This window comes from Thermobia domestica, chromosome 4 (genome assembly GCF_964235325.1).
Source record: "Thermobia domestica chromosome 4, izTheDome1.hap1.1, whole genome shotgun sequence".
Classification (NCBI taxonomy): Eukaryota; Metazoa; Arthropoda; class Insecta; order Zygentoma; family Lepismatidae; genus Thermobia; species Thermobia domestica.
In genome coordinates, this window is record NC_137457.1 from 25,510,513 (window position 1) to 25,519,111 (window position 8,599).

Below are 8,599 nucleotides of genomic sequence, written 5' to 3' on the forward strand. Positions count from 1 at the left end.
GGCATTGCTTTTCAAGGCCACAGGGAAGATGCTTGTGCGGATAATAAAACCACACAAAATGCCCTCATTGTGGGTTGTGGATGACAAATCACGTCTATAATATTGTCAATCGAGTGCGGGAGGGTCAGTTTTATTCTATTATGTTTGGTGAAACTACGGACGTTTCGCACACAAATGGTGCAAAGAGAAGACTGCTTCAGTTTCATTGATCCTCGATCAGCAGAGCTGAAACGTGAGGACATTGGTTCGAGCTCGGAATCCGAAGACGCAGAACCGCCCGAACTCTCACTGACTGGAGGGAAAATTGGAAAAATTGCTCTATCTTTGCTACGAGACTTCTCACTCGACCCGAAAAACTGCCTTGGTATTGGTACAGATGTTTGCGCCGTCATGACCTCTCCAAGTCTCGGGGCAGTGCAGGAGATCCAGAAGGAGGCTTCAAACGCGCTGTACTGTTCATATTGCAATCACAGCCTCAACTTGTCCATCTTCAGGTCATCGTCAGTATAGTGCGTGAGGAAATGTCTGGGAACAATGAAAGAGATCATTGTGTTTTCCACCGCATCGTCAAAACGTAATACTGCTCTTAAGCTTACGCTTGGTGGCCAATTGGAGACATTTTATGCAACGAGATGGGTTGAACGGAACTACATGGTGTTACAATTTCACTTGATATTTCAAGAAAATTAGTGAGGCTCCACAGTGTGTTCCAAGTGATCCAAGTTAGATACAGCCAAAGCACGGGCACTTTCTTCTGCCATGCAAGACAGCGAGTTTATCGTAACTATTACTTGTCTTCAGGATGTTCTCGCGATAACTCTCCTTCATCGACTTTTGCAGAAGACATATTTAGACATGAACGCAGCGTCAGATGTCATTCAGGACACTATCGCAGCATTAAACAAGAAGCGTTCAAACAGCAAAGAAGAATTCAAGGCAATTTTCGAAGCAATATCCAGAATGGCTGCCAGTGTCGACGTGCAGATTCGAGCTCCTCATCTCTCCCAAAGACAAACACATCGTACTCACTTCAGGGCAGATGACACGACATCTTACTACTGAAGAACTGTCTACATTCCGTTGATAGAGTCGGTCGTAGAAGACATCAAAATGCGTCTTGCGCCGGAAGCTTTAAACGTATACGGACTCAACATTCTATTGCCAACACGTGCAACTGACAAAACTCTGAGCAACACCTCCGCGTTCTAAAACTATCGGACTTTACAAAATTATCGGAACTGAAGAAAAAATGCTGTTTTCCCTCCTTAGTTCTGAATTTACAATCTGTACTTCTAAATGGAAGAGAATTAAAGAGGAAGGTAAAACTCTATCACGGACTGCGTTGGAAGCCTTGGCCACCAGTGACGAAGATCTTCGCGTGACTATTCGAAAACTGTTGTGCATACGATACGGCTAGTGCATAACAATCTTAATCCACATTGCACCGACTGAAAACGTGGTTGCGATCTCGTTTTGGCGAAAAGCGGCTGAATGGAAAAAATGAAAATGAAATTTTTGAGTTTTACGTCCCATGGTTATGCGGGCTAGGCTAAAGAAGACGGTGCTGATGAGCAATGAATGAAATGATGGAATGGAGAAAGTAGGAGGACTAGCACTTTTGAATGTCACAGGAACATTGTCGTAGACCGCGACAATATTATATCCACAGACACGCCTTGGGTGGTATTCACCAAAAAGCACGTTTGGCGTTGTAACTTGTCGTAAGTTCTTTTGTCCTTTTGTCTAATTCATTTTACTAAAATACAGAAACATTATGAGCGTTCTAAGAAATGTTTAACCTGATATTTTTCTAGCAAAATATTTAGTAAAGTATAGCCACGACCAGGCCTGTAGACAGGATATCGTTTTGGGGGAGGGGGCATTGTGGTGAAAATTCCGTAGCAATTATATATTTTACCCTCTTTTACTGTATCCGCTTTACCTTTCTTTTTGGGGGGGGTAATTTATGGGAACATATTCCACTACACAACAAAGAGCCCCCCCCCCCAAGACGTTTGGTTTAATCCGCCAGTGGTACTGGGCTCCTTTTGTTTCAACCAGAGATGTGCGTCTACGCGTAAAAAACGATAGTTTACGTTTACGTGTCAACTATGCGTAGACAATGTAAACAACGTAGACTATGTAAAATATGTCAACAACACGTAATCTAATATGACGTTGTGGACAATAGAGCTTTCTTTTGTCGTTACCTTGCGAAATTGCGTACAAAATAAAATGCCTAAAACAGCGAATAGTAACTTTCGAATACTTAGTTTCGTCTTGATGAAGGAAAATGAAAAATATTATGCATTTTTTAAAATATGCAAGAAAAAATTGGCCAATACAGCAGATTCAAGACTGAAAGCCCACAGGTGAGAATTAGTTTTGTAAATTTCATTATAAAAGCAGTGGAAAATCTAAGGAAGTGGTATGTGCAGAGCACAGTAAACATACAGATTAGATAATTCCCTCTACTTTTTATGTGTTAGTCGTTTCCCTAATCTTTCGCTGCACCGAAGCAAAACATCTGAATGAGGAAATATGAACAAACGAGCAACGAAATTCTTCCTTACATTTGATAGTGGTTGTCTACATAGTCTACACGGGAAAAGGTGTAATGTAGATTACGTATAGATTACAGTAGACAATCGCGTAGACGTAAAATTATAGTTTACGGCACATCACTGGTTTCAACTGGGGCTCTATTGTCCACAACGTCATATTAGATTACGTGTTGTTGACATATTCTACATAGTCTACGTTGTTTACATTGTCTACGCATAGTTGACACGTAAACGTAAACTATCGTTTTTTACGCGTAGACGCACATCTCTGGTTTCAACTGAACCCTATTCGGCGTAAGCTGTAAACTGCGATAAGCAAAGCCACGTGAAACTAAATCTCGCTGATTTGCTGTTGGCCTACCGACGCTTGTACTCCTCCGATAAATAGTTTGTATGATTTGATTATTTCTTTTGCCATGAAGCTTCATATAAAACTACTACATTATTATAAATGACAAAAATATAATACGGATTATCTAATAATACTAGAATCGAGTATGGTTAATGAAACAATAGAAATAAAAAATAAACATGCGAAGTAATTATAGCGCCAATTCAACTGTGGACGCGTGTTCTGCTTTCAAGCCTGAAAGACGGCTGCCATGAATCCCGGTTCCGCGAGTGCGAGTGTTGTGATGAAACATCAACAAGTTAAACCTTTACTCACTAAGCAACAATTGTTTACCAGCGAGTATTTGAATTTCTTTAATCTTTCGAGTTTCTTTTCTTTCTTTGCTGCTGCTGCTGCTGCTGCTGTAAGTATCTGGACAACACGAGACAGTATTGTCAAAATGCACGTGTATAATTTGCTCCTCCCCGTGGGGAGTGGGAGTGATACATCACTAGCCAATCGTATTTGTGACAAGTGGAAGGACACAAATATTTTGTTTATCAGAGTTTAGAGCATACGCTGAACAGGGAATAGTTGCAAAACTGTAGAGGAAATATCGTATAGAGAATACCACTTTTACATAAGCCGCAACCAAAATCTCACCATTGAAATTAAACTGTTTTCGTTTTGAACCTTTCCTGAGTCTGTTTTTGACTTTACTCACCTGATTGAATCAGGGGCGGATCCAGACGGACTTCTGGGAGGGCTGTCGGTTGTAATAATGCTACTTAGAGCTAATTTTAAGAGCTCCAAACTAGAGATGCAAAAAAGCCGGCTTTTTTGAATCGATGGTTGTTTGCACATAAAAAGCCGGCTTTTTTTGGGGAAAAAACGAGAATTTTGGAAATTTTGGCTTTTTTTCATTTTCATGATATTTCTATTTAAATAACTTTCTTATAGTATACTCTAAAGTTAAATAAGATTTCATGACTAAATGCTATATTTCGCTCTGAAATTCACCATCATGATGAATGGAACACATGTTTTATGAATTAAAGTAAACATAAAGTACCTAGTATTTGAGAGCAACTGTACAAGATATTTAACTTTATTTAACTTCTGAGTTATCGATATTTTTTTTTTAGTCATCCGTGTTTCATTTCCTAGAGATTAGTAGGCCTATTCTAGCTTCTAGCACATAAGTTAAACTTTCGTTTTTCAATATTTCCGTCAGAGCGTACGTTTGTCAGTATATCTGTTAAAGCGTACTTTCACATTCCTGTTATACTGTAGCTGTGCAATGATTTAGCAATAATCTTCCGGATGCAAACTTGAATACCATTTTGTACAAATAATCAGTAGCGGGTTGAGAGAAGTATTTTGGGAGATGTTTCTCTGCTTAATGTTTGTTTTTTCTAAAATTTCCTAATTTTTATTTGGGAGTTTATGAGTACAAGCATAACTAATATTTCGTTTTGTTTGTATATTCAGCAATAACCCGGATACAACCTTGAAGACCATTTTATACTGATAATCAGTGGCGGATTTAGAAAAGTATTTTGGGAGGGTTTTATCTTATTAATGTTTAGTTTTTCTAAAAATTCCTAGTTTTTATTTGGGAAGAGATTGAAACTTATGAGTAAAGACATAACAAATATTTCGTTTGTTTTAGAAATTCTGTAATTTCGGGGTAGAAGCTTCACCCGCAAAACATCCCCACCCTAATCCCCTTCGCAAATCCGTCACTGCTGGTAATTAGTAATAACAACGATTTAAAAACGATAAGAAAGGAAGTCGGCCAGAACTCACAATACACTCATTATCTCTACATTTACAGATACAATTAAGAAAAACATTTGTCAAAATGGTAGAATGGAGGTTGGATCCCGGACTTCCCGATAGAAGCACAAAAGATAACCACTCATTCATGGTTGTTGTGCAATTGTGCTTAACTTAAATAAATTCTCTCTCTCTCTCTCTCTCTCTCTCTCCCTCTCTCTCTCTCTATGGCCTATGGAATCCGAAGGTTCAATGCCGCGTTCACAAAAGCTCTCCATTGACTTCAATCCTTAGCCAACTGGATCCAGTTTTTACTTTGTATTCCTATCTATGCGAGATCCATTTTAATCTTGTCCTCCCACTTTGAACTGAATAATAACACGAATTTTCTGATTTTAATCGACATTTAATTTCTTTGTGGATATGATTTTGGTCTAGTGATATTGATCCCAGATATTTGGAAGTATCCACTTCGTTGAAAGTATTATTTGATATTTTAACGCATACATAATTTGCCATATTACGATCCCGGTGAACTTCTATGTATTTAGTTTTCTCTGCATTTACTTCTAAACTAATGTCGCTGCAAGCGTTTAATAAGGACTCTGCATTTCTTTCTAGTGTTCTCCTATCATCCCCTATTAAATTTACATCATCAGCATACGCCATAACGTGGTGAATACCATTCAGCTCTAGGGTCTGGTTGCTATCTTTAATTTTCCTTATAGCGTAGTCCGGAACAAAACTGAACAATAATGGCAATAACGCATCTCCTTGTTTCAGCCCATTCGCGACATGGAAGCTCATGGACAAGAATTTTTCTGCTTGGACTTTACTCTGGGATTCATTTAAACACATTTTAATTAATCTAACTAGCTTTCTCGGTATTCCGAATTCTGTAAGAATGTTGTACAATGTTTCCCTTCTATCCGAGTCGTAAGCCTTTTTAAAACCAATAAACAGCTGATGTACTGGGTAATATATTCCCATTTCTTTTCGAGTATTTATCGAATAGTAAATATCTGGTCGATAGTTGATCGATTTCCCCAGTGGCGTAGCACAGTTTTGCGGGCTCCCCCCCGCAAAGTATAGAGAAGAGGCCCTAGCTGTAAAGCCGACAGAAGTAAGGTTGAAGTTCTAATTCTTTAAATCTTTATTCATCGCAAGACATCGGGGCCCCCTATACCTCGGGGCCCCCCCGCACTGCGGGGGTTGCGGGGGCAGCTGCTACGCCACTGGATTTCCCTAAATCCACTCAGAATAATCTCCAATAATTTCATCTGCGTATGGAATCAATCTTGTTAATAGAATGTTAAGAGAAATGCCTCGATAATTATTACATTCAGTTTTGTCGCCTTTCTTGTGAATTGGAACAGTGATTGATTGTTTCCACTCTTCTAAATGTATTCCATAGATTTCTTTTCTTTTCTTTTCTTCTTTTTTAAGTTTCATAATGATATGTTGAATTCCTGTCGTTAAAAATTCAGAAACCTTCAGGACTGGATAAACCGTGATGATGGTTGTAAGTCTAGGAAACCGCACAATCAGATGAATAGTCTATTACGCATATGATCCATTAACAGAAAAGTTTCCCGATTCTGAACAAGCTTAAGGAACAGTCAGTGCATTACAGAATTGGGAATTTTACCAATTTTGCAGATTCCAAGCACCTGATAGGTGGTAATATTATTACGTATGTGATCAATGAATGAAAAAATTGTTCGAAATATTCATACAATGTATATGAAAGTTAAAACTTAAAAATTTCAAGAATGTACAGAACCACCCGAAACCAAGCTCTTGATGTGAAGCTTATAAGATTATCATATAAATGTATTTCTCTCATGTTTTTATTTTTTTGTTTCAAAAAGAGAGTGTGTGATATTTTGAAGTAAAAATACTACATACAATTTTACTAGTTATTTGTGTATCTTTTTTTTTTAAAAAAAAACTACTTATTTTTGTGTATAAGAAGTTAAAAAATCATTATATATATATTGGTTAATCCTTTGGAATTCATAATGTAAATATGTTAAGAATTAAAAAAAAAATCTTTTCGAAATTCATAGTTTATTTTAGAGGTTCTATATTATTATCTACATCAGCCACTAATTAAATGATTTCTTGTGCTGTAGAGAGGCGAAACAAAGTCTGTTTTATCAATTTAAAGCAAAATTTTGAAAAAAGCCCAAAATTTCCCAAGCAAAAAAGCGAAGCAGAAAAAAACGATTTTTTAAAAAAAGCCGATATTTTTCCGAGCCCTTGCATCTCTACTTCAAACTCGGGGATGGGTTTTATTTATATATAAAATATAAAAAACTTTTCCTCTTCTTGGGGACCGATCGCCCCGATTGCCCCTCTGGATTTGCCACTGGATTGAATACACGCTTCATTTCCGCGTTCGAATGTGGAAGCATTAGTATTTATAAATAATAATAATAATAATAATAATAATAATAATAATAATAATAATAATAATAATAATAATAATAATAATAATAATAATAATAATAATAAGTGTAACTTAGCTTATATGGTTGGGGTCAAAACATTCGTGGACACACACGCAACACACACACACACACACACACACACACATATATATATATATACAGAGGAGGACAAAAATTCTAGAAACACATCATACAGGACACGTCAGCAGTAAGTTTGGCCCTTCACTGTACAACACGTGTTGCGGTTGCTAGGGATGCGCACGAGTCGAGTCGAGTCGAGATTTAAGCCTGTCTCGACTTGTCTCGAGAAAATGTTCTCTCGACTCGAAAATATGTTTCTGTCTCGACTCGACAGTCTCTGTCTCGGCTCGACTCGAATTCGAGTCGAGACAAAATGTACGAGTTAAAATATACGCACACATCAGCCAGACCATTATGACTACCTACCTAATTATCAGTATGTTGACCTTTGGAACGGATAACAACGGCGACGTGTCTTGGCATGGACGCAATGATCCTTGGTAGGTCGCCGGAGAGAGTTGACACCACATATGCACACGCAGGTCACCTAATTCCCGTAAATTCCGATGAAGGGGCAATGCGCCGTGACGTCACGTTCAATCACATTCCAGATGTGTTCGATTGTGTTCAGATCCGGCGAGTCGAGGGGCCAGCAAATCACTTGGAACTCGCTCCTGTGTTCCTAGAACCACTCCATCATATTCCTGGCATTGTGACTTGGTGCATTATCTTGTCGAAAAATCCTACTACCGTTGGGAAACATGATCGTCATGAAGGGGTGTCCGTAGTCTGCAAGCAGTGTACGATACGCCTCGGCCGTCATGATGCCTTGCTCGAGCTCCACTAGACACATGGATGCTCACATGAATGTTCCCCAGATAATAATTAAGCCGCAGCCAGCTTGTCTCCGTCTTGCAGTAAAAGTGTCAAGGAGCTGTTCCTTTGGAATACGACGGATTCGCATCCTCCCATCGTCATGATGAAGAAGTTATCGAGTTATCGGGATTCATCAGATAATGCAACGCTCTGCCACTGTGCCAAGGTCCAGTGGCGATGGTTACGTGTTCATTTCAGTCGTAGTTGTCGATGTCGTGGTGTTAACATTCGCACATGAATGGGTCATCGACTGCGGAGGTCCATCGTTAGGAGTGTTAGGTGCAATGTGTGTTCAGACTAGTGTTGTGAAAGCCTGGGAAAAACGGAAATTTTGTGTTTAAAAGAACAATTTTTTCACGGTTCTCCCGAGCTTGGAAAAAAACGGAAAATTTGAGTAAAATTGAAATTTTCGAATATATTATGCTTTCAAAATTAAAAGTGTTTTATATTTACTAGTTTAGAGTTAAGAAAATTGAGTACTTATATTTCTTGTATTAGAATAGGGAAATTTTGTGCACAACTCATCCAAACACTTCAAAGTTCGCATCGTGATAGAATGGAGTTATGGCTACAAA